Here is a 25462-nt window from a genome sequence, read left to right on the forward strand (position 1 = left end):
TTCTGCTCACTTACTGCTGATATTGCAATCCTCATCAAGATTCCAACTCAATTCTTGATAAAGTTAGAAAGAACAATTTTCAAATTTTTGGAATAATTAAATAAATGTTATTAATGAGTATAGATTAAAATGGTTTCAAAGAAAAGACTTACAAAGTAACATCAGTGAGAAGCTTCTTTTTAATAGCCTCAGTATCAAGGATACATTTATGATAATGCAAAAGAAAAGAAAGGATAATTCATGTGTAAAAGGAAATATGTGCTGTACCACAAACTGAAGAAGTTTATAGTACTTGGCATAATTCATGTTAAAAGAATATATGCATGAAATACCACAATCTTTGTTTGAAGAATGTCACTTTGCTCCTTGAACAACTCTAGTTTAAGAAGAATTTGTAATTTAAAAATAAAGCACAATTACCGTGTCAATAACAGCAGGTCACCTAATGTCATTTGAAACTGCAGTCAAGGGAATTGATGATATCTTCTGACCTCTGTATCAGAAATGTACACATGCATAGTGCAACAAATCTAGTGCACATAAACAAAAATGAGTGTATCCTTTTTAAAGGAAGAAAAATAATTTTAGAAAATACAGTGACACTTTTAATGCAACCTTTTCAGTACACCTATTATTCTCTTATCCGAACTGATTTGTACCAAAGGAGCAATTGTGGGATATGCATTTGTCACAAAGTGTTGAACAGTCAGGGCGACTGGTTCATATATCCATAAGAGTATTGAGGTGCATGAGATGATAAAGTGCTACCAGTATATGGCCACAAAGAAAACCACCAGCAGCAAGATAGTCTGGGTGGCCCTTCTATCAGGGGATGCTCTCAGGTGGTTGATGCTATGAAGATGCTTGCATTGTCTCTGATGTCTGAACAAGATAATCACCATGTATGCACTTGCGGTCAGCATGACTCCTACAAGACATATATCCCTGCACATTGTTACTGTTAAAATTAATGCCCTTATGATGTAGTTCATTGGGAAAAGTGAGCAGGATTTAGTGACCTTCATCTGGTGGTTTTCACTCACATTGGTAAAATGAACAACATAGAAGATCCACCTACTACTGAATTACAAATTGAAAGACCAAAAATAGAAAAAAGCATGGATGATGTGCGATTTTACTTTATGCTTAAATTTTGCTAGGAAAGAGGTACTGGAACTGATAGTGACAGCCTGGCACGTACTCAGGAGGCAGGTGATACAGACAGAGAGGGCCCTCATCACTCTGTGTATGTAAAATATTGTCTTACATTTGATGTCATTTCCAAGTTTTAGTAACTCTAACACATCTGAAAGCAAAGTTTCCCCTCCAGTGAGGATCATCAATATGTGAATAAAGGTCAGTTGATGGGAGATCAGGTCCATGGGGTTAGGTCTGTGATCTATGATGATGAAAGTACAGAAGAGAAGGAGAAACATATTTGCAAAAAGTCCAAATCCAGCTTGGATATAAAGTACATTCTCTAATGAAGATATAAGTGGAGAGTATATTCACCTGAGGAGCTGAGTAGAACTCTATTTCATGTATCTGGACAAAACAGTGATTATGTTTAATGTGTTATCCATTTGAGAGTGGGTCTATATCATCATTTTATTTTCTATACTAATTCTTCATTTACTTGTATCTTCAACTTCCAATATTCCAGAATGTATATCACAGCATATATATATATACATACATACATATATATATGTGTATATATAGATACATATATATACATATACATATATACATATACATATATATATATATATATATATATATATATATATATATATATATATATGTTTCTATGTATCATCCATTTATCTCTTGGGTATAAAATATTATCCACCTTTTTCTAATGCCTTAGAAATTCAATTCAGTTGTAATGATTTCAGTTGTATCATTCATAGTTAACACCTAAAACAGTAGTGATGAGAACAGACTATTAATCACATCTATGCACCTGAACAGAATGTATGTTGGTTTGAAAACAAATTTGCAAAAGCAATCCTAAATATCAGGCAATCCTGTCTCATATTATGTAATTTTAATATGCTCTGTGCATGTTTTCACTTATAGTTTTTATGACACTACAGAAATAATTCATGATTGTCTTACCATTTTAATCACAAAAAGATCTATCTCAATTAATCTTATTAATTGTTTTTCCTCCGTAAAATTTTTTACATCCTCAGTATCTAGAATTTAGGGCATAGGGGGATCAGTAGTGTACAGTCCACACTATATTATTTATGTAACTATTATTGTTATGAATGATCCTAGATGGATTCCAATTACTTCTCATCACATTAAAACCCTTTGTGAATTCTAATTAAGGGTTAAAGACTACTCCCAGCTATCAAGACAAATGTTGTAGTAATCTTTCCAATCCAAATAAGCCAGTAAAGTGAAAAAAACAACTCAGTTAATATGAATACAAGTAGTGTGTCTAGACTGGGCAGACCTACCATTACACTACTCTGTTCCAGGCCTAGTGCTTCAGATCCATTTTTCTTCTACCTCCCTCTCTTCCAGAGACCTTTCTCCATCCTCTCTACAACTTTCCACCTCCAGCTTTCCTTATTCTGCCTAGTCACCAGTTCTAGCCCATTAAAAATTAAAATAGAAAAAAAAAGCTTCTGATGAAATCACCTGAGTATATGACTTTGTACCCCTTCTTTGGAAAGTGGAATTAGCATCAAAAAACAAACAGATCCAAGAAAAACCACAAGATTCACACACTATTTTTCTTTCTCCTTTTGGGGGATGGGTGTGGGAAGTCAATCACTATGATTCCTTATGACATTTTCTAGCCATCTATGCTGTTATTTTACCTAACTACCCTCTTCTCTGTATTTATCTCTCCCACCTTTACCTTAGAACTCACCCATTTTACCATTTTGCTGTGACATTAAGACAAACATTATTTTCCATACACTATGACAAACATGTATTGCAGAAGATGACCACGTAATGATTGTTTGGGGAATTCCTGTTTAAATTACTTCCCATACAGTCAAAATCAAGGTCTCAAGTGTTATCTTAGATCACCAGGATCCAGAAATTTTTACAGTTTCACTCAAAAGTCTTTCTTTTGATGCTTAAGTTACTTGGTTCAGTTAATAGGATCAATTTATGAATGATCTGGTTTAAGTCAGCTCTGTTATAAAGAAATAGAAAATCACTGCATTGACTCAAAGTCTTATAAGAAAAAGAGTCCCTAATTATATTTTCAAGTTCACTTTTACATTGAATAAATTGAGATACATGCATGCATTTACAGAAATCCTGCAGAAGTTACAGGAAGAGATCATCCTATGAAACTGAAGATGACATGATAAATTACAAATTTTATATTTATATGATTTTTGATCCTAAAATGTTTTTAATCTAATAAAGAAAGGAATCCATCTCAATTGCCAGAACCAATTCTCTAATTACCATATCAATATATAAATATTTGTGGTAGTAATTCAATGATATTCTGTGTGCAAAAATATGCTGTGGGACTGAGGCTGCAAAGAAGGAATAGTGGGTAAGAGCACTTTGAGTTTTTGCAAAGGCCCAGGCTTAGATTTTTAGCAATGACATGATGATTGATAATCATTTGTGACTCTAGTTTGGGGGAATCTATCGCCTGTGACATGAAATTTTGGTAGTACACATAAATGCAAGCAAACAAAACTTTAATATACATAAAATAAATGATTATTAAATAATTATATTAAAAACTTAAGAATAATTCTTAACTTCAGCCCTGCTCTCTCAATTGAAAGAACAGTATTCATATACCAATTTTAAAGTTGCAAATGCGCAAATACACATAATTTTGTATTATTATTATATATACAATTTATTAATATACCACATGTAATATGAGTAGTCTAAAAAGATGATAAAAGATTGTAATTTGAAAGGTCTTTAATTTGGAAAAGATATGTTCTTCAAATAATCTCTCCCAACCATTGCTTTGTAGATGTTTATCACATAGAGAAAATGATACAACTTCTTTCTCTAAGGTTCACTGAAACTGAGACCAAACCATAAAAGACCATAGCTATCGCAACTACAGAGCTGTTAATATATTCATCCACTGAGAAATTTTACTTTTTTAATTTGATAAACAGTTGCAGTGCTGGGGGCCTTTACAATAATTTAAATTATAATATTTTCTTTTAAGTATGTTCATAAACATTCATAAGAATATAAAAGCACATTTTCTGTATTCACTCTTCCCTTATGGGACATCTGGCCAGCTTCTGGCCATCAAAAATCATAGAACTCAGTCATTTAGAATGAGGACATCCTGAGTTTTGTTGACAAGTGGATGGAATGACAAAATATCATAATCAGTGAGGCAACTCAGACCCAAAAAGACATGCACAGTATGTTCTCAGTGCTAAGTGGATATTAGCAAAAAAAAAAAAAAAAAAAGTGCAACACCTAAGATACAGACCATAGCACTCAAAAAGGTCTACAAACTGAAGGGCCCAAGTGAGGACATGTTAGTCACACTTGGGAGGGATAAGAAAGCAACCACAAGGGGAAAAGGAGGAAGGGACTGGGAGGGAAAGGGACAGGAGGGGTGGAGAGGTGAATTTGATCTGACATTGGGTGGGGGAAAATGATTGAAGTACAGAGGGCCAGCAGAAATAATGGAAAAAGGCATTCTTGGGAGGCAGGAGGTTCAGAGGATTTTCCTGAATGTACCAGAGACTTGGAATTCGAATGGAGGGACCCTGGAAGAAATGCCCTACAGTGGGGAGAGAGGACTTGTAGAACACACCCCCAGAAGGACAGGGCATCATTAAGTAGGGGCATGTGGTAGCTATTCCCCAGTCAAATCTCTGACCCATAATTGATCCTGAATGAAAGAGCTGCAGGGAAGGAAATGAAGAACCTGAGGAACAGAAGGCCAGGACAGGCCCAAAGTGGGATCAAGCTCAAGGGGAGGACCCAAGGCCTGACACTATTACTGAGACTATGGAGAGCTCACAAAAAGGGACCTATCATGACTGCCCTCTGAAAGACCCAGAAGCAGCTGAAAGAGTCAGATGCAGATATTTGCACCCAACCAATGAACAGAAACTGTTGACTCCTATGGTTGAATTAAAGAAAAGCTTGAAGAAGCTGAGCAAGAGGGTGACCCTGTAGGAGGACCATGGAACCCTGTGATCTCTCAGACACTGGATCACCAAGCAGACAGCATATAGCAGCTAATATGAGGCCCCTATTACATATAGAGCAGAGGACTGCCAGGTCTGGGTTTACTCAGAGAAGATGGACTTAATCTTCAAGTGACTGGAGCTTCAGGAAGTTTAGATGTCTGGTAGGTTAGACTGGGGACATCGTGGAGAGGGAGGAGGTATGGGATGTGGAACAATTGGAGGGTGTACCTGTTGGTTTATATTAAGGCAATGCATGATTAGACAGGGAGAGGAGGTGGGAAAAAGGAGAGGAAATGGAAGAGGAGGTGTCAAGGAAGAAAGAGGAGAGGACAGAACTGGAACAGGTGGACGGCAAGTGAGAGGGATTTCTTAGGAGGGAACTAGAGAGCATAATGGTAATCTGCCCAAAATTTATTTATAGTGTTTCTCATCTCTAAGTATCATAATACCTGATCTGGAGCCCTTTGTAACTTTTTTCTGCTGTTCAATTCAGAACACTGCGGTCCTCTCTGATTCTTTATTCCTGGAGAGTGGCCTCTTTGGGTAGCAGCTGGCAGCACTTGCTTGTGTGCTGGTCTCAGGCTACCTCACAGGCAGTTGTGTTTCAGAGACTTCTGTTCCTTCCTGTGTTTCCTGTTACTGACCCCTGGCTGTAGCTCTCTGTCAAAGGTTTTGGAGAGGGATCCACTCTGCAGTTCTCTTGTAGGCCCCCTCAGACCCAGTTCGCTTTCAATCCAACACTACTCCAACACAGATCCCTATTTTAGGTGCGGGGTCAGGGAGCAGTGAAATTTAGACTCAGGTTAGTTGGGTTCTAAACCAAATGCTGGGTGCCAATTTTTGCAATATCCTTTTCAACCCAATTACCAATTTGTTGCATTTTCTTCTTCAACCCAAATAAACCCATTCAATGAAAACACAACTCAGTAATTAGGAAAGCAAGGTGAAGTCTATTTTGGGCAGATTTACCTCTACACTTTGTACACCCCTACTAAAAAATCCCTTTCACTTGCTGTCTTCCTCTTCTAGTTCCTTCCTCTCCTCCTTCTCTCCTGACTCCTCTTCTTCCATTTCCTCTCCCTTTCCCCCCTTCTCCTTGTATAATTATGTATTGCCTAAACAAAAATCTACATGTACCAGGAGGGGAATAAAATTTGGAGTGTTAAAAAATAAACAATACTAAAGAGTAGAAAAGCCATCACTATTAAATTGACACAGAATGAAAAACAAAGCAGTGTGCAGACAAGTGCCTCAAGAGATGTGAAACAAAAGACCAAGAACTGCTTTCTACTTAGGTCTACATTTTTAAGGAAAGATCAATTTACCTCCTCATTCTCACAGTATTTGATTTTATAACAGCATTGGTTTATGAACTTATGATGATCTTTGTATTCTGTTTGTGAAGATTAAATAATACAGGGAATAACGATTATAGTAAGTCAACATTCCACTTTCATTTTAAGCTTTATCACATCTAGTGCATCATGACCTAAAAGTTGTATGACTGCTCAGAGAGAACACAAAATGAGTGTGTGCATTTCAGGTGACAAGTGAAATTGTTGACTGAAATGCTGTCCACTGTCAACAGCAAGAATAAGTCTTCAGAAATCTCCGGAGATAAATAACTTAGGTACCCAATCTAGCTCCATGAAATCTTTTTGAAATAATGCCATAAGAAATAAATGCTGATCACTTATTACAACAGTATTATTTCATATATATCACCTGATAGTCGTAAATAACTAAAAAGAATGAATTGTTCATTGGAAATTGAGTTCGCTGCAGGCATAAGAGTAAGCACTCACACTGACTAGAATATTACAGTCTCAAACTTATAAGCCATTTTTCCTGAGATGAACCAACAGAAGCAGAGGTGTCACTGTAGAAACTTTGTAGAACTAGTCATACTAAGAACTTCATCACACATTGCATGGCACAAATTTAGAAAGATATGAAAATATTAACTGGAAGTGTGTGTGCATTTGTGTGTGTGCCTGCACATGTGCACATGTGCATGTGTGAAATTATTGGACTACTGAAACTAAGAGTATAGCAATGACATAATGTGGGACAGGGCTGCTAGCATGAATATCCTTACATCAACTGATTGAAAAACTAAAAAATAATATGTTTGTGAAATAAAATAAAGTGTAAGGGAAATGGAGAATGTGCCTTCTGTTTCTGATTGAGTTGATCAAATGCATCAGCCATACCTAGTATACTGGTGTAGACAAGTATTATGAATTACAGAAAAGAAAATAGAAAATCTATAATAATCATAAACAGACACCCCAGAATTATTAATTGGTTATTTTAGTATTGGCACTATATGGCTAGTGACATATGACATTAACCGGCAGTAATTTGTTACATATTTGAAACCATCCATTTCATAATTCTGCATTACCTGTTCTTCAGTTCAATATTGTTCTAGAGATAGAAATAAAGTTGTGTGTGTGTGTGTGTGTGTGTGTGTGTGTGTGTGTGTGTGTGTGTGTATGTGTGTGTCTGTGTATTGTGGAATAATAGAGAGGGAGATAGCAACCTGTGCAATTGTATAACAGCAACTGTATTTTATTATTATTGTAGGAAACCTTGGGGTATTTGACTTTATCATTGATGATGAAGAGTTTACACCAAATTATAGCAGAAGCAATGTTAAAAAGTTTATTTTCAAAAACTGAAAATATTGAAACTGAATTAATTTTTATTGAAACACTCCATTATCTACTGAAACGCATACAGCTCACCTGTTTTTAAGGTTAACTTTACATGGACTTAATAAATAAGTGACATTCATTTCCAGAGACTTTTGAAATACACAGAAAAGTGTTACTGTATTAGAAAACTCATAAAGAACAAACAAATCTCTCAAAATTTTAAAAGAAATTATTATATAAAGTTAAAAATGTCTTCTAATTTCTTAGCCCTGGAATTGAAATTTCTCAAACTAGAAAATTGCTGTTAAAAAGTAAAATAGTTTATATTTCTTATATATTACTAGCTTTAGTTTCATGGTATCATATACATTTGGTTAGTTATATGGGTAAAGAAGTAAAATGAGAAAATACAAAGTAGAGTTTAAATGCAACTTAATACTACAAACTTATTCCTGCCCACCAATAAATGTGGGTTCGTTTTCACCCTCTAAGTTATTTCAATGTTTTGTTAATTGAATTGAAAAACTAACACCATTGCAATTAGAATTCATAGTGTACACATTCTGAAATTCATATAGTACATATTCAGTACACATGCATCTGGAATAACTTTTTAAATGTACATTCATTGTAAAAATGATAAGATTTATGAATTTATTTTGGACTGAAGGGAGGAAGGAGCATAACAAAGAGATGTGGAAAAATATGAAGCCACAGTTACTGCAACACAAAGTACTACTAAGAACACAACACCAAAAATCAACATCTTGAGAACCTTAATTCACAAATGCATTAATAACCTTTTTAATATGTTTCAATGGTCTCAATTCTCCACTTAAAAGTCAAAGACTGGCTGAACGGATCAATAATCAATTTCAATTCATCTACTGCCTCTCAGAAACCCATTTCGGGTACTACCTTAGAGTAAAACAACAGCCACAAATACTCCAATGGAACCAGGAAGAAATCAGATGTCACTACCCTAACTTCCGACAAATCGGGCATCGAACTAAAACTAATCCAAATGGATAAAAAAGGAACATTTCCTTCTAATCAAGGGATTTTTTGACAAGAATAGATTGTCCCATGCCCCGGCCCATGGGGTCATCAACATAGACCTGAGGAAAGGCAGACACAAATGCAGACAAGAGACACAAAGAAGGAGAGCAAGTCTAAAGTGCTGAACAAGCTCTAGATTTTTATATGCCAATACCATTTCTTTTAAAGAAAAATAAGGAGAAGTATATGGGCAGGGTGACTTCCCAGGTGCAAGAGAATATTCTGCTAAGCAGGATCTATTGCTTGGGTGACTGTTCCACTCAGCTAGCTACAAGAACACAATGAGAGCATCTTATTTCTGGGAAAAGACCTCTACCATGGGGAACAATAATTTAGGCCTATATCTATGTAAAATGGCATTACTCAGGCTGAGAGAATTTCTTAATTCTGTTGGCTCCCAGCAGGCATCCTAATAAAATAAGTATAAGGGGCATTGATTTCATATAAAAGAAAATTTACAAAAGGATTAAAAGATAGATTAACATAAATTATTTGACACTAGGTAATTTCAATAACTAGCAGATGTGCTCTAGGCCTAGGAATTTAGAATTTAGAATGAAGATACACATTCAGTGGGGGAGCATATTTACTTTCTACTCTACTAATTGTATATTCATTCTGGGTACAATTGGCTATAAATATCTAGTTCACTTTCCATCTCACTTAGACCTGTTGCAAACTCTGTTTCAGTATTAAAGAACTACCTTCCAGACATCAAGAGAAACACTCCCTATCTTTCCTTTTTATTTTGGAGGGAAGTAAATCATTAACAGTATAATTAATTATGGCTTTTTCAGACATCTATATTTTTATTTTACCAAACTAGAATTTTTTTCTGAATTTATCTTTTCCTTACCTAAGAACTCACCCATTTTCATATTTCCCTAAGTTAAATTGTGTCCTGCAACTTCATTTTCCCTTCCTCCTACCTTCAATATTTCCCTTCCTCTTTTCCATTTCTATGATTAGAATACTCTGTTATTCACCTGTATTGCCTCCCTACACAATGGCTATGTTGGTAATGGTCCAATTTTGTTTTCTGTAGCTTCTACGGCCCATATAAATACATTGGAAGATGTCAGTTACAGCCTATAATAAGAGAAAACTATTAACAATGAGATAAATACAATATCCCCCACATTATGACAAACATGGACATGCTGAAAATGACCAGAAAGTTCTACTATTTGAGAAATTCTGCCTCAAAAGTGCCTCCTTCCCATGCAGTGGAAAACATGTTTCCAAGTGTTATCATACATCACCAGTATCCAGACATATTTATTGGGTATTATCTGTATTTACAGTTCAGATGTTATCCCCCTTTCACCCATCCTCTCCCCACACCTACTCCTATTGCCTCTATGAATATGCTCCCTCTCCCATCCTCCCTCTCCTACTTCAGCTCCCTGGCATTCCCCATACACTGGGAATATAAGCCTTCCTGGATCAAAGATCTCTCCTCTCACTGATGCCAGCTCAACAGTCTTACTGTTGCTCACCTCCGAGGCAAGAATATGGGAGGAGCAGGATGCCTTTCTGCCTTTGGCTAGAGAGTTGTTTGATAATATCTGAAAGATTCAGTCTGTCCTAGGTTTATCTGCCTACTCTAAAACTCTCCTGCTCCAGTGGGTAGAAGGTAGCTCACTTGTTTGATGGTGCTCCTTGAACTGCATTGCAGTGGCTTGATTCCTGGTAAAGTCAGTTTGAGCCCTGTGGTGCTTTAACTTCCCGGATTTTAAAAACTTCAATGGTGGCTGGAAGGATGGAGCATTGTTGAAAGTATTGGCTGTTCCTCCAAAAAATCTGGGTTTAATTTCCAGAATCCAGATAGCAGCTTGCAATTGTCTAACTCAAGTTTCAGTGGACCCAACTCCTAAATTCTAGCATAAATGGAAGACAAATACCAATGTACATTAAATTAAAAAGAAACTTGGATAATGATACACAATTTTTTTTAAAGTCATACTTCCCTGTGTACAATTTTTGTGTTGGCAGCTACACTGCTGTTACACTGCTGACTGAATAAAGTGAATTTACAAACAGCCAGTTAGCCAGGGGTTCTTTTATCCTTGGCCTGAATGAAGGTGGTCCAGTTAACACAGCTGCTCAATGGAGACTTGCTGGTCTCTGTTCTCTTGCAGCAAAGGCACAGACAAAGTCCTGGTGGTAAGATTTTGTGTTTGTACTCTTGGCTTCTCTCTGGGCCCCAAGATCACAGTAGATGTAGCTTCTCAGACATGATGTGCTTACCTCTGGATCAGAACAAAATCAGGCCCTTAGAGGTCAAATCTACACCATCTTGGGACCACCCTCCTTCTTAGAAAGGAAGAAAAAAAAAGAAAGAAAGAAAAAAGAAAGAAAGGAAGGAAGGAAGAAAGGAAGAAATGGAGAAACGGAGAAACAAAGAAACAAAGAAAGAAATATAGCCTGAGAACTTGACATGAACCTGAACCCAAGTTTTACCGACATACCAGGAAGAACCCCACAGCTTGTCCTTGTCCTGATTTACTCCCTAGCTTCTTCCTAGCAACAGCGAATCAAAGATTAGTCTGATTGTTTCAGATGTACATTCAGACCGTTTGTGATTATATAAGGTCTTGCTTCAGAGCACCCAACTGTCAACTTATGGTCATTCCATTAGATGCCGGCCAGACTGGACTCCCACTCCCTCACCCACTCATTTGCTCCTGATTTCTCTAAAACCTTGTACTGCTGAAGGTTCAAGTCTGCTCCATCTTCTCTTCTTGTTTTGCTATGTCAGGGTTGGATTGGGGAAGAGTCCAAGCCTGAGCCTGTAATAGGGAGACCCTACTAGTATTACATCAGAAAAGCTCCTTGGCGGTCTTGAGGGGTCATGAATGCTTCCAGGCACAACAGCCAGTAGAGGGCAGGCCCTACAAGAGTGTGTCCAATCGTGGTGCCAAGTTTACTCTGCTCTCCATGGAGCCATCCCCAGTCAGTATGGAGCCCTGAACACTGCCAGCCAGGACATGAGCTGCTGAGCACCTTTGGCAGTCATAGCCTTTCCTCCTAAGGACACCAAGAGCCATGACAAAGCAAACAGTAGTCTTTTAGTCATCCTGATTTTACATTCAGTCTTGATGCAGGGCTTTGATGGGCTTTGGCACTCAGGTAGCAGCAGTAAATTTACTGAAGCAACTGCACTGAACTTTTACATGAGGTTCAGAATGTATGACATAAGTATTCTCTAAAACTATTCTGGATGGCTATTGGCCAGCATGCTATGAGCTGATTATATAATAGCATCCTGTGTTGGTCTGCAACAAGAATATTTTGCATGAGGTAGTCTTAGTTACCCTCTAAAATGATTTAAAAGAGTCTGCACATAAAAATTTCTGTTGGATTCTTAAAACCTTTAGTGCTTTATTTGTTTTTCTAAGTCATTAACTGTACTTTGAAAATAGTTATTTTGTATTTATATCCACTTTTGTAACTTCATCAGAATAAACTATATTGAAATAAAAAGTAAGAGGGAAGATTCACAAGTTAGATTGGTATGTCACCACACCTACATTCACTTCCCATTTTAATCTTATATACAATAGTACAAAAAAATTCCAGAAAAAAATTTTAATAGAGTTTGTGATATTCAACACCTAAACTTAAATTTACACAGTATTTATTTGCAAATACATATTTTAATGGCCAATTGTATTTGTAACTATTGGAGGAAAACTTGGGTATATTGACTTTAAACAATTTTATACTATTTGAAAATTGAAAATATTTTTTCTCACTGCTAATGAAGAGCTTATTGAATATGATAAGTTTCAATTCAGAAAATGTGAAATATTAAAACTGAACTCATTTTAACTGAAAATTCAAATATCTACAGCACATTATCCAGTTTTTATTTTTATAAGAATAATATTGCATATGTTTAATAAATAAATGATATGAGATTTCCAGATACTCTTGAAATACCTAGAAAAGATCTACTTTACTAGAAATTCTTGCAGTAGACTAAACAGATCTAATTTTTCTTTTCTATTGGTTATTTTTATGTATTTATATATCAAATGTTATCCCCTGTCTCCTATCTCCCATGACCCCTTTACCCTCCCTGCTACTATTAAGATGCTCCCACTCCCACCCACCCACTCCCATATCATTGCCCTGGCATTCCCCTACACTGGGGAAATAAGCCTTCACAGGACCTATATTGTTACCCCTGTCATATGTTTTTCAAGGCCGTGGGTTGAAACTTTCCAAAGAATTACTAAGTATATGCAAACTTAAAAAAACAGAAAATGACTGATAAACATTAAATTAGTTAATATTTCATGTGTGTTCCTAGATTACACTTTAAACAATTAAACATATGAACAATTAATGTGAGAAATAAAGAGAATACAAATTACAACTTAAATGTAGCTTAATGCTGTAAATGTACTCCAGCACACCAATAAATCTGTGTTCTTTGTTTTTCACCCTCTAAAGTATTTCAGCGTCTTGTTTCAGGAGTGGAAAACTAACAGGGCTGGCAATACATAGGTGGAACCATGATCTTAGAATTATTAGAGCACACTCTCAGGAGAATCCTGTCCTATATGCTGCTTAAATGTTGCACTGGAAGATACTTCTTAATGCACACACGAATGCACATTGATTGTTAAAAGTGGTGGGCTTCATGACATTTTCACTTAATACATAATACTCATTGATCACCTTCACCCTATTAGCATTTCCTGTCTATCTCTTTATCCCTCTGCTAGGCACATTTCCTCTTCCCAAGAGCCTCCTTCTTGTGTCATGTATATAATCAGAGTTTAAAGTGAAATCTATGCTCTTTTATAAATCATTACACTGATACCTTTATGTCTACAATTATCTGTTAAATGCTTATTGTAAAGTAGTTCTTAAAAGTAATATTATAAGTAGTCAATTTTAATCACTCAGTAAGGAAAATTGTGTTTCCATACTTAAAGCTCACTGGGCTAAGCCTTTGATATGCACTCATGGAGCATGAAGAAACAAAACTAGTTATAAGGAAATGATGTTGTCAGCTCATCTCCCTATAGTCACATAATTATCGTGTCATCAGGAAAAGGCAGTTCTGACCTTCATATTGCTACAAAGTGGTGACCTCAGATAGAAAAGTTAACTTTCCTAATTTCAGGAGAGCAGTAGATTAGGAGCAGCTGAGCTCTGGGTTTTCCATGTGTGACCTATTCTCTCCAGGCCATATCTGTCTGTGTTGATTAACTGATCCCAGTCCTAAACAAAACATATGTAGCAATAATGATAATAACCCAATTAAAGGAAGTTAGAAAACATTTTAGATTCCCCATAGTATGATTCCTGCTTCCCAGACCTCCACAGTATCCTCTATACTTATTTGACAATGGGTTCAGTGTTTCACCTGGAAAGTAACAGCTCATTTGATAAAATAGAAAAATATCACCTCCTCCAAATACACTTAGGAAAAGTAATCTTTAATGTTTTTACATAGCACACAGAAGTGAGGTAATGTAATTGTCTTATCAGAAGAAGCTGGGCTATACAGCTTGGATAAAGCTCAGTTGATAGAGACCATGCCTATTGAATATTGTGTATGTAAGACACAATGGAATATTTCAAACCTTCAAGTTATAGGCACAGGTGAGGAAAAATAATCCTAAGTCAATGGAGAAGCTAAAACCTTCAATAAGAACATAGAAGAAACCAACCCAAAGACATACCCATAAAGTTCAAGAAGCACACAGAATGCACAGGAAAGAAAAGAGTAGAATCAAAATCTTTCATGCATATTACAAGTAAAACACTAAGTATAGATGGAGCTAAAGTATGGATTGAAAGCTCAAATAGAAAAACTTCAAATGAAAAATAACAAAAGCCCATTAAATGAAAAAATGAATTTCCCTGATTATAGGTAATAGTGGAGTAGAAGCAGCTGATTTCTCAAGGTAAACTTTGAAGGTAGAAGATCCTGCTCAATATTCCTAAGAGCTAAGTAACACTAATCTTAAAATAATATACCCAGTAAAAGTAGTGTTGTGATTGAAGGAAGAACACTCATTTTTTTTTTTTGAGGGTTCAGTAGCAGACACAGATCTTGTTTGGAACTTTAGCAGGCCCCTATATGTGAATCACAATGAAAACCCTTGAGATTTAAGACCACAACTCTACCATCATCAGCAAGTAGATAGGCTCCGTTTGAAAGACAGCTTTGTACCTGTTATTGAATCTTATAAGAAACCAAACATTTGAAGGTCAGTCACAAAATTACCTCATGTTTCTAGGTTCTGTTTAAGCTAGGTATTATGTGACCAACTGAGTTATGAATTATATGTGCACAGTGTCTATTAATATTCATGTGTTAATTATGTAAATTTTCCTCAGCAGGTTCTGAGGGCACAACGAGTAATGAAATATCCCTATGGCTCTACTCCTATTACAAGGCCTTCAATTACCAAGCTCCTACTGAGGGGACTACATGGTAGGACCTATGATCAAATGGATGAAGGAATAAGACTAGGGCCTGGTTTACTGAGTGTTCTGTACACTATGCAGATTCCACGCAGAAGCTTGCAGCTATTGCATTATAAACAGGCAATTACATTACAAAAAAATTCTGGGACAACCATGAAAGATATAATTGAAGAAACTTATATAGTACTTCATGGACTACAAAAATATTTAACATGGAATTAGATGTTGACAGATATACAATGATATACTGATTCATAGGGATTTAGACAGTAGATTAGTGGGAAACTGAATTGGGGACATACTAAATATATGGTTCTTGTACATTCTTCATTTTCTAATGAATAGCACAATTTTTTGCACAGTTAAGTTGCTATTGAAGGTTATATGTAGATTTAGGATGAGTCTTTTCCTGAGTGCATAGCATATGGATGATTCAGCCTGATTGAAGCAGTGCCTTTTACATCCTACTTTTCCAGAAATCACTAATGAGCACAGAAGGCAGTATGTGCTGATTTCAACTACAGTATAGAATCAGAGATCTTAGCTGGCACTATGGACAGAAACTTATGAGCTTAAACAAGTGATAAATCCTGGAAAAATAGAATATACATAATTTGATGGCTTATACCATATAAATAATTACATATAACTGCATTTTCATTGGTAGAATTATAGATTAATCTTAATATTATCTGGAAGAAATACTCTAGATATAGAAATGCTAGAACCATATAGTTTATTTTTACATAAGGTTAAACATATATGTGAGGAGTATAGGATAGCTATTATCTGAAATTAAAAGGAGAGAGAAGAGTAGACATCTGTACCATGGTGAAACTATTGGTTACAATGTAATTTAGTATGGGGGATCAAAATACATAGTATTGTTGAGATAAACATTAAAACTTTGAATATTTTATGAATGTTAGTCAAATGGTTTTCCACATAAAACACTACCAAGAGAGAGGGAAAAGATATAGTCAAAGAACTTCATCACACCTGCAAAACATGCAAAAAGCTGAATTGAAAATGAGCTAAGAGTCTACCAGCCTGCTTGCCTTCCAGCCACCCCACCAACCACTAGTCTCTAGAACAACATAGGACCCAACAAGAACCCTAATTAGGAAACCCCAGAGCCTATTTTTTAACCTATCAGCCACCTCACTCATTTCTGGGCTTGGGAATCAGAATGATCCCAAGACTAAAAACTCAAGCACCACGGATTTGAGCCAACTCTTATTGTGAGTACTCTCAATTTCCCAGTATGAAATACAGCTAACAGATGGATTAAAATAACCATGACCCATCTTTCTGCTGTATACTATAAAAACACATCTTAACATCAACATGAAATGTAACCTACAGGTACAAGAATGGCAGAAGGCTTTCCAAACAAATGGTCCTAAGAAGCCACCTGATGTAGGCATTTCATTATCTTTTGTTCTTTCTTTTCTTTTGTGTTCTTGTTGGACTGTGTGAAAATAAATGAGAATGACTATTGTTCCAATAAAGCTGTATTCATGAAAGATGACATTTGAATTGCATTATATTTTCACATTATGAAATATTCTTCTTCTATTGATTTTAATACTATTTAATGTGTGAGAACTATTTTATAAAGAGAAATATTAAAAGTAGTCATAATTTGTTAAAATTTGATGCAATGATGAAATTCAATGCTAAACTCTGAGTTATAAATTGATACCCATGTTTTAAAATGTATTTAATCTATTTTTCACTCCAGATTTTATTCCCCTCCTGGTACACCCTCTCACTGTTCCCCATCACCATCCCATACTTCCTCTCCACCCCATGTCTTCACATGACTGTCCCTACTCCTTAACCCTCACCCCAGCAGACCTCTAAACTCCATGGGGCCTTTAGTCTCTTCATGGTTAGGCACATATTCTCTGACTAAACCCAGACATGACAGTCCTCTGCTGTTTATGTGTTGAGGGTTTCATATCTGCTGGTATATGCTGTCTTCTTGGTGGCCCAATGTATCAAATATCCCTAGGGTTCATGTTAATTGAGACTTTTAGTCATCCTACAAAGTCACCTTTCTTTTCTTTAAGCTTTTTCTTAATTCAACCACAGAATCTTCTGTCTATTGGTTGGGTACAAATATCTGAACCTGGCTCTTTTCAGCTGTTTGTAACATCGTTCAGTGGGCAGTCATGGTAAGTCCCTTTTTGTGATCACACCATAGACTCAGCAGTAGTGTTGGGCCTTGGGACCTCCCCTTGAGCAGGACCCCACTTTGGGCCTGTTACTGGACCTGCGTTTTCTCAGGCTCTTCTCCATTTTATCCCTGCAGTTCATTCAGACAGGAATAATTATAGGTCAGAGTTTTGACTGAAGGATGTCAACCCCATCCATTACTTGGTACCCTGTCTTTCTGCTGGAGGTGGGCTCTACAAGTTCCCTCTCCCCACTGTAAGGCATTTCACCAAAGGTCCCTCCATTTGAATCCTAAGAGTCTCTCACTTTTCAGATATCTGGTACATTCTGGAGCTCCCCACCCCCTTAAACACACATATATCCTAACCCCCAAGGTTACCGGTTTCCTTTCTTTTTCTTGGCCCCTGGGATTTAGTCCTCTTACTCCACCCAATAGCTAATCATATTCTTGTCTTCCCCTCCCTGACTCCTTCCCCTGTTGTTATTGCTTTCTTCTCCCTCCTACTTGAGATTGTGAAGTGCTTAGTTGGGACATCATCTTGTTAACCTTTTTCAGTTCTGTGGATTGTATACTGGGTGTTCTGTACTATTTTGGCCAATACTCACTTATTAATGAGTACATACCATGTCCTTTTGAGTCTGAGTTACCTCACTCAGGATGATATTTTCTAGTTCCATCCATTTACCTGCAAAATCCAGGGTGTGCTTGTTCTTAATAGTTGAGTAGTATTCCACTGTGTAAATAAACCACATTTTCTGTATCTATTCTTTTGTCATGGGACATCTGAGTTGGTTCCAGCTTAATAAACAAGACCATTATAAATATAGTGTCCTGGTGGGGCACCTTTTTGGAATATTTCCAACAATGGTTTAGCTGGGTCTCAAGGTAAATGTATTCCCCGAGGAACCTCCAGATCGATTTCCACAGTGGGTGTACCAAAAATGGAGGAGTGTTTTTCTTTCTTTCCATCATCACCAGCATGTACTATTTCTTGAGATTTGATCTTAGCCATTCTTATAGTTGTAAGAAGGAATCTCAGCCTGGTGGGGGAGACAGCCTTGTGGCAATTTTGGTATTCACAGATAATTATTCTTAATCTATATCCAACAAGAAATCTGTTTCCAATTATGTTATGTCCTACATGTACTTCATGCTTATGGTAACTAGTGGGATGTCTATGCATGCCAACAAACTTCTAAAAGAATTAAGTACTGACAAAATTATTCATATGATGTTATGCTAAAATGCCTTTAAATGTCTGTTAATGTATCCTTCTTTTTTTTAAAAAAATAAAGTGGTAAGGAAAAAAATACAAACATTCAAAATAATAAAAAAAGAAGGAATCTCAAGGTTAATTTGATTTGCATTTCCCCAATGACTAAGGACATTGAACATTTCGGTAAGTGCTTCTTGGCCATTTGAAGTTCCTGTGTTCTAAGTTGTCAGTTTAGTTCTATATCCCATTTTTTAATTACTTTTTTAAATTTTTGGTATCTATCTTCTTTAATTCTTTATAAATTTTAGATATTAGCCCTTTGTTAGAAAAAAAATTGAGGAGGATCTTTTTCCAATCTATTTGCTGCCACTTTGTCCTCTCAACAGTGTCATTTGCTTTACAGAAGCTATTCCTTTTCATGAGGTCCCATTTATTAACTATGGATTTTAATGCCTGAGCCACTGGTGTTCTGATCAGCTTGTTGTCTCCTAAACCAATGATGTTCAAGCCTGTTATCCACATTCTCTTCTATTGCATATATTGTATCAGGTTTTATGTTGAGGACTTTGATCCACTTGGATTTCAGTTTTGCACAAGGTGAGAAATATGAATCTATTTTCATTCTTCCATATGCAGAAACCAAGTTAGAGGTGAACAATTTATTGAAGATGCTTTCTTTTTTTCCACTATATGGTTTTGGCTTCTTTGTTAAAACTCAAGAATCTATAGCCATGTGAGTTTCTTTCTGCATCTTCTATTTGATTTTGTTGGTTAACTTGTCTGTTTCTATGCAAATACCCTATTTTTTGCTATTTTTATTTCTATTTCTCTGTAGGACAGCTTGAAATATTTAATGATGATCTCCATGGAATATTTTTCATTGTACAGGATAGTTTTAGCAGCTCTGGGCTCTTTGATTTTCCATGGGAAGTTGAAAATTGTTCTTCAGAGGTCCGTAAAGAATTGTGTTGGAGTTTTGATCAAAATTGCATTGAAAGTATAGTTGTTCAGCTGCTTATTTGATTCTACAAACGGGGAGTTTCTAAAAGCAGATATATCTCAACAAGTGAATGAATAACATTAAATGTTACATTCTGTGGATTTCTGATATTTGAAAGCTATCTCTTTATATAAAGTAATCTGGATGGTTTTTCATGAACTACTCTCAGCTATTTCTAAATTAAATATCTTGCAAGTTCTCTAGCAATTAACTCAGAGCCAAGAATTTGCTATCTGGCCTTTAGATCAAAGTCCTAACCATCTCATACAAGCTTGTAATAGTATTTATAGAAAGACTAGATCCAAGCCTTGTATTCTTAAATGTGTTGTATAGGCAAAGAGAGTTTTATATATATATATATATATATATATATATATATATATATATATATATTTATATATATATATATGAGAGTTAGAACATTAATCACAATTTTATATCAACAAGAAATGCATACCAATGAAAACCTTAATTTCATATCAAAATAAATTCTGTACCAAAGTTAAAATTATGAGTTCAACTTAGTAACAATTGTAAAGATTTCTACCAAATGAGAATATGGCCACAAAATCAATTCTGGCTATTTCCTCCCTGTTCAGATTATGACGAATCCTAAATTCCTCAGAGACACAACTTAGAATAACCACCTCAAAACCCCCATGTCCAGGGAACTGGGGCAACAACTCTACATAACTACTTTCAGCTGTATGTTGGCATTTATATATCTTTGGGGGGTAGGATAAATGGGGGTGTTTGGCCATAAGAAGACCATAAGAGCAATTGTTGTAGTCTCTGACGTCTGTGTCTTGACTGAATCTAGCTGAAAGTCCCTGAGATTAGGAGTTCTAGCAGGTCAGTTCAGCAGATCTGATAATATGACAAACCAAAGCAGTACATTCCATCATATATAAATCTCAAAATACAATTTTAGTATCATCAAGATATCTGTATGAATTTTCTTAGTCTGTGAAGGGTGTTCAGAATAGTTAGAATGAAATTCTGCTACAATCATTAGTTTTCCTCCATGCTATGTGAGAGAGGGCACAATAAAAAATTTTAAAATTTTTTGGTTCACCTGAATATATTTTTAGATAGTCTTCCTCTATCATATCTGATCCATATAAATCTGGAAAGTTTAGGAAGCCAATTCTCCTTTTCTATGAAGAAAAAAAATAGAACCTTCCCTTCAAAGTAGCATGTACTTGAGTCAGTAACCAGAAGAACTTTTAGCTTGCCTTCTCTCTCACGGTAATAATATAACCATTACAAAATTCTCTCAGATGATCCTGGGCCAGACCAGCCAAGATTGATGCTCTAATTTTCTGACATACGGTTGCTGTATAGGCATCTGTCTCTAAAACTTTTCTCTATTCTGAAGACTATGTTAAGCTTTCTATATTTTCAGAAAACATTAGTCATCCTTGGATTTCTGCTGGGGTTGTAAGACTAATTATAGGGTCATAGCCAACCCTCAGTATTTAATACTGGGAAAATATATTTGAGATGATATAGCTTTCATATAGTATACAAGATAAACCTAGACATAAAAGGTAAAATATTAGAACTCTTTTAAAGTTAGAATAGATGACAAAGTGCTTTAATTAATCAACAAAATGATGGGCTGGGTGCTAGGTGTATCTTATACCTTATAAGTTACTGAATAGTAATAGTTATGCTCAATTAAACCATGGGGAAAAAAGCCTTTTGCTTGGACAAAATAAAAGGGGGGGGGGAGAAATGTAGATTGCTGTTTTTAAGCAGATAAGGGGAGGTGAAAGACAAGGTTAGAGCCTGTGATTGAACAGTTTAAAAGAAAAGCAGGCTGAGAGTTTTTGGCAGACAGGATAGGAGAAAGAGAGAGAAAGGAAGAAAGATGAAGAGAAAGATGATCCAGATTCCACATAGCTTTAAATAGGTAGCTTAGAATATCTTAGATGAATAACTACAGGACAATTTATCTTATCTAGGGGGGTAGTTTACATCAATATCAATTGGCTTTGAGGTTATTGTGTGTATGTTTAGTGGGGTGAGAGTTTACTGACATAAATCTGGTTAATAATTTACAATCCTCTAGAGTTTTGATTTTACAGGGTTATGGGGATTTGTAACTGCTAACCACAGGGTGTGAATGGCTGGGAATGTGGCAGACTCCATAGCAAGAGAGCCATGAGATGGGTGGTCAATACATAGGACTAGTCATAGATGCTGCAAGACCACTGGGGCCAGAGAGTAACCACAGTTAATGTGGGATGATGCCTTTAAAAATATTTCACACAAAAGTTCTTCCTAATGTTGTCAGGCCTGGCAGTAACTGATGTCAGCAGGACTCCGGTATTTTAGATTGTTATTGTTGTCCCTGGACATGGCAGGATTAAAGGGATGCAGAAAGAAATGTTACACCTTGAGTTCAGGCTGTTAGTTGTCCCAGGTGAAATCAAGCCTCCATGGATGATGCAACAGTTTGAAACAAAGACAAAGACATGGCAGCCTTTTCCGAAAAAGGTATTACTGAACCATTATTAGGGATAGTGACAGGTGGGGCATTGCTCAAAACTAGAGAAAGAAAGGTATAATCATACTCAAGAATTAACCTAGCTTATTTTTTTATATAATATGGCTTTCAAGGCTAAGATGAATACAGTCTGGTTCTTTAGGTCCTATCTCAAATTGTGTTCTAGGGTTAAAGTAGCAGCTCGGCATTCACATAAAAACAAATAAACTGAGTAATGGAATAGCATTGAAGAAGACACAAGCAAAAGTCATGATTTATGAACACCTGATATTTTTTAATGAAGTTGCAAATACACAATAGGAAAACAGTATCTTCAATAAATTTTATTGATCAAAGTAAATGTTTAAGTTAAGGAGAATGCAAATAGATAGTTCATTTGGTACTCATTGCACAAAACTAAACACCAACTTGATCCAATGCCCCCAAAAGAAGGGGAGATACCCTGAACCAGGCATAAGAAGTTGGAAATAGTCTTGAAGCCTTGTTACTAGAACACATTTTTAAGCATAGGACTGGCTGTACAGGCACTGAAAACATCAAATATTAAATTGGACCATGTGAATTATGAAAAATCATCTGTAAAGCAAAAGGTGCCATCATTCAGAGAAATTAGACAGATATAAATTATTTTCGCCAATTAAACTTCCAATGGAGGGCTTGTTTAATTTAGAGTTTCTATAATGGAGACAAAACTGCATAGACATAAGTAAAGATAGGAAGAAAAGTGTTTATTCAACTTCTACTTCCAGATGGTGTCCATCACCAGAGAAGTCAGGACAAAAACTGAATCAGAAAAGGATCTTGGAGGCAGGAGCTAATGCATAGGCCATGAAGAAGTGATACTAGCTTCCCCTGGGTTGGTTGCTAGTCAATCTTTCTATAAAACCCAAGACTGCTAGTACAGAAATGGTATCACCTACAGTGGTCTGAGTTCTCACTCATTGATCAATATCTGAGAAAGTGAATTAATCACTATGATAGATCTCAAAAAAGCAATTCCTCAACTGAGGCTCCTTTCTCTGTGATAATTCTAGCTTGTGTCAAGTAGAAAGAACATGTCAATATAGGGCTATTATCCAAAATATGTAAATAACCAAAAGGAATCATTATCATAAAATAAATACACAGTTTTGAAGTGAGGTACATACCTAAACAGAGTAATCTCAAAAGAGAAAATTTAAAAGTCCGAGAAGCATGTAAAGAACAGCCGACATTTATAATAATCGGTGTATTTAAACTAAAAGTATATTTTGGGATTTAACCTCTACCCTGTAGATTGGTCAAGTTAAATAATACAAAAGACAATGCTGGCAAGAATGTGGAGTAAAGAGATCACTTATGCCTTTCTGTTGGGATCACACATTTGTACTTCCATTATGGAAATCACTACGATTCTTCTTCAGGAACCTGGGAATAGTTCTTCTTCAAGGCACATCTATAACACTATTGTACATATACACAGAGGACTTCTACCTACTACAGTCACATTGTTTCTTCAAAATACACAGAATTTGGAAATGACATAGATAATCATCCATAGATGAACCGGAAAAAAATATAGCTCATTTACATAATAAGATAATACTCAGCTATTAAAAGTAATGACATTTGCAAATAAAAGAGTAAGTCTAGAAATAGTAATTCTTAGTGAGGTAAAACAACCCAGAAAGAGATACACAAAATATATGATTGTTTATATATGGATTTTAGTTATTATGTCATTGATAAGGATTCTATAATTCACATAACCACAGAGGTTAGTTATAGAATAAGATTAGAATAAGAAAGAGGGCTTCCTCTATGAAAGAAAAATAGATTAGACAATTAAGGATATATGTAGGGAACTGAAATCATAGTATAAATGAGGAATGGGAAAGATGGGAAAGAAAGTGAATGGGGGACAAGACAGCTAATCAGGAGAACGTTTAATGAGTCGAACATAAACTTAATATAGTAAAAGGTTCCTAAATTATAAAGGCAGTCTAAATGAAATAACAAAATAACAGGAGAAAGAGAGCCCAAAATAAAATCTATCAACACCAATGAAGCTCCTTGTACTGGAACTTACTTACATAATGGATTTTTTTGTTGTCGTTGTTATTGTTTATTTTTTTCAACAGATGCTGTATGGGAACTTCCAAACCACAGGGTGGATTACCAAGGCTATTGTTTGTTCTCCAAAAACTAATAAAAAGACATATTCCACTTACACAATTCATTAATTGTGAGGAAATTGAGGTGTACCTATCTAAATGATAAACCCTGACTGTTCTGAGTTCATGATACTGATGAGTTCCATGCATAATACATGAAGAGAAAATGATACAGCAAGCCAGCTTAAAAACAATCCTGCAGAATGTAATAGTGACTGGCCAGAAATGTATGGTTGGTTGGGAAATAGTGCCATGCAGTCTGTAAAAGTAAACAACCAATATGCAGTTTGATTTAATTCATGAACTCCATGAGACAAAAACATAGTGTACACTGCTTGGGTTTTCAAGAACATAATAATAGACAGGCCAGGAATCAAGGAGAAAACCAACACTCCTATAATTTTAATAGAATGTAGCAATAAAATTACTATTTTTTTTCTTACAACATTATTGTTTTAAAAAGAGAAATACATGTACAGATTTTTAAAAGAATTTTGGCACTAAAATATATGAATATACATTTGTCAGTAGTTGAATTTTATGAAGGTATGAAAGTATGCATTGGCATCTTACTAGTTACCATAAGCATAAAGTACATATAGAACAGAATGTAACATGGAAAGAGAGCTTTCTTGGTGTGTATAGATTAAGCATAATGATTTTTAAATACCAAAAATTTCCAGAAGACTATCTTCTGAGAAAGAAAATAGAGAAAAGATGTCCTTCACAATAGTCACAAACAATATGAAATACTTTGGTGTGACCCTAACTAAGCAAGTGAAGGACCTGTATGACTTCAAATGTCTGAAAAAGAAAATTGAAAAAAATCTCAAAAGATGGAAAGATTCTCATGTATTGGAAGGATAAACATTGTAAAAATGGCTATCTTACCAAAGAAAATCCACAGATTAAATGCAATTCCCATCAAAATTCTAACTTAATTCTCCATGGGGTTGGAAAGAGCAATTTGAAAATTTATCTGGAATAACAAAAAACCTAGAATATCAAAATTTCCACTGTTTGTGGAGTTGTAAGTTAGTAAAACCACTCTGGAAA

General features: G+C 35.6%; 1 pseudogene across 1 annotated transcript; it reads right to left on the reverse strand.

The window, feature by feature from the left end:
- Positions 1-605: 605 nt before the first annotated feature.
- On the reverse strand, positions 606-1484 carry LOC308432569 (putative vomeronasal receptor-like protein 4; annotated as a pseudogene). Its single transcript has one exon. The product of its transcript is annotated as a putative vomeronasal receptor-like protein 4 (transcript).
- Between the last annotated feature and the right edge of the window lie 23978 nt (positions 1485-25462).

The sequence above is a fragment of the Micromys minutus genome, assembly GCF_963924665.1.
Source record: "Micromys minutus genome assembly, chromosome: 18".
Classification (NCBI taxonomy): Eukaryota; Metazoa; Chordata; class Mammalia; order Rodentia; family Muridae; genus Micromys; species Micromys minutus.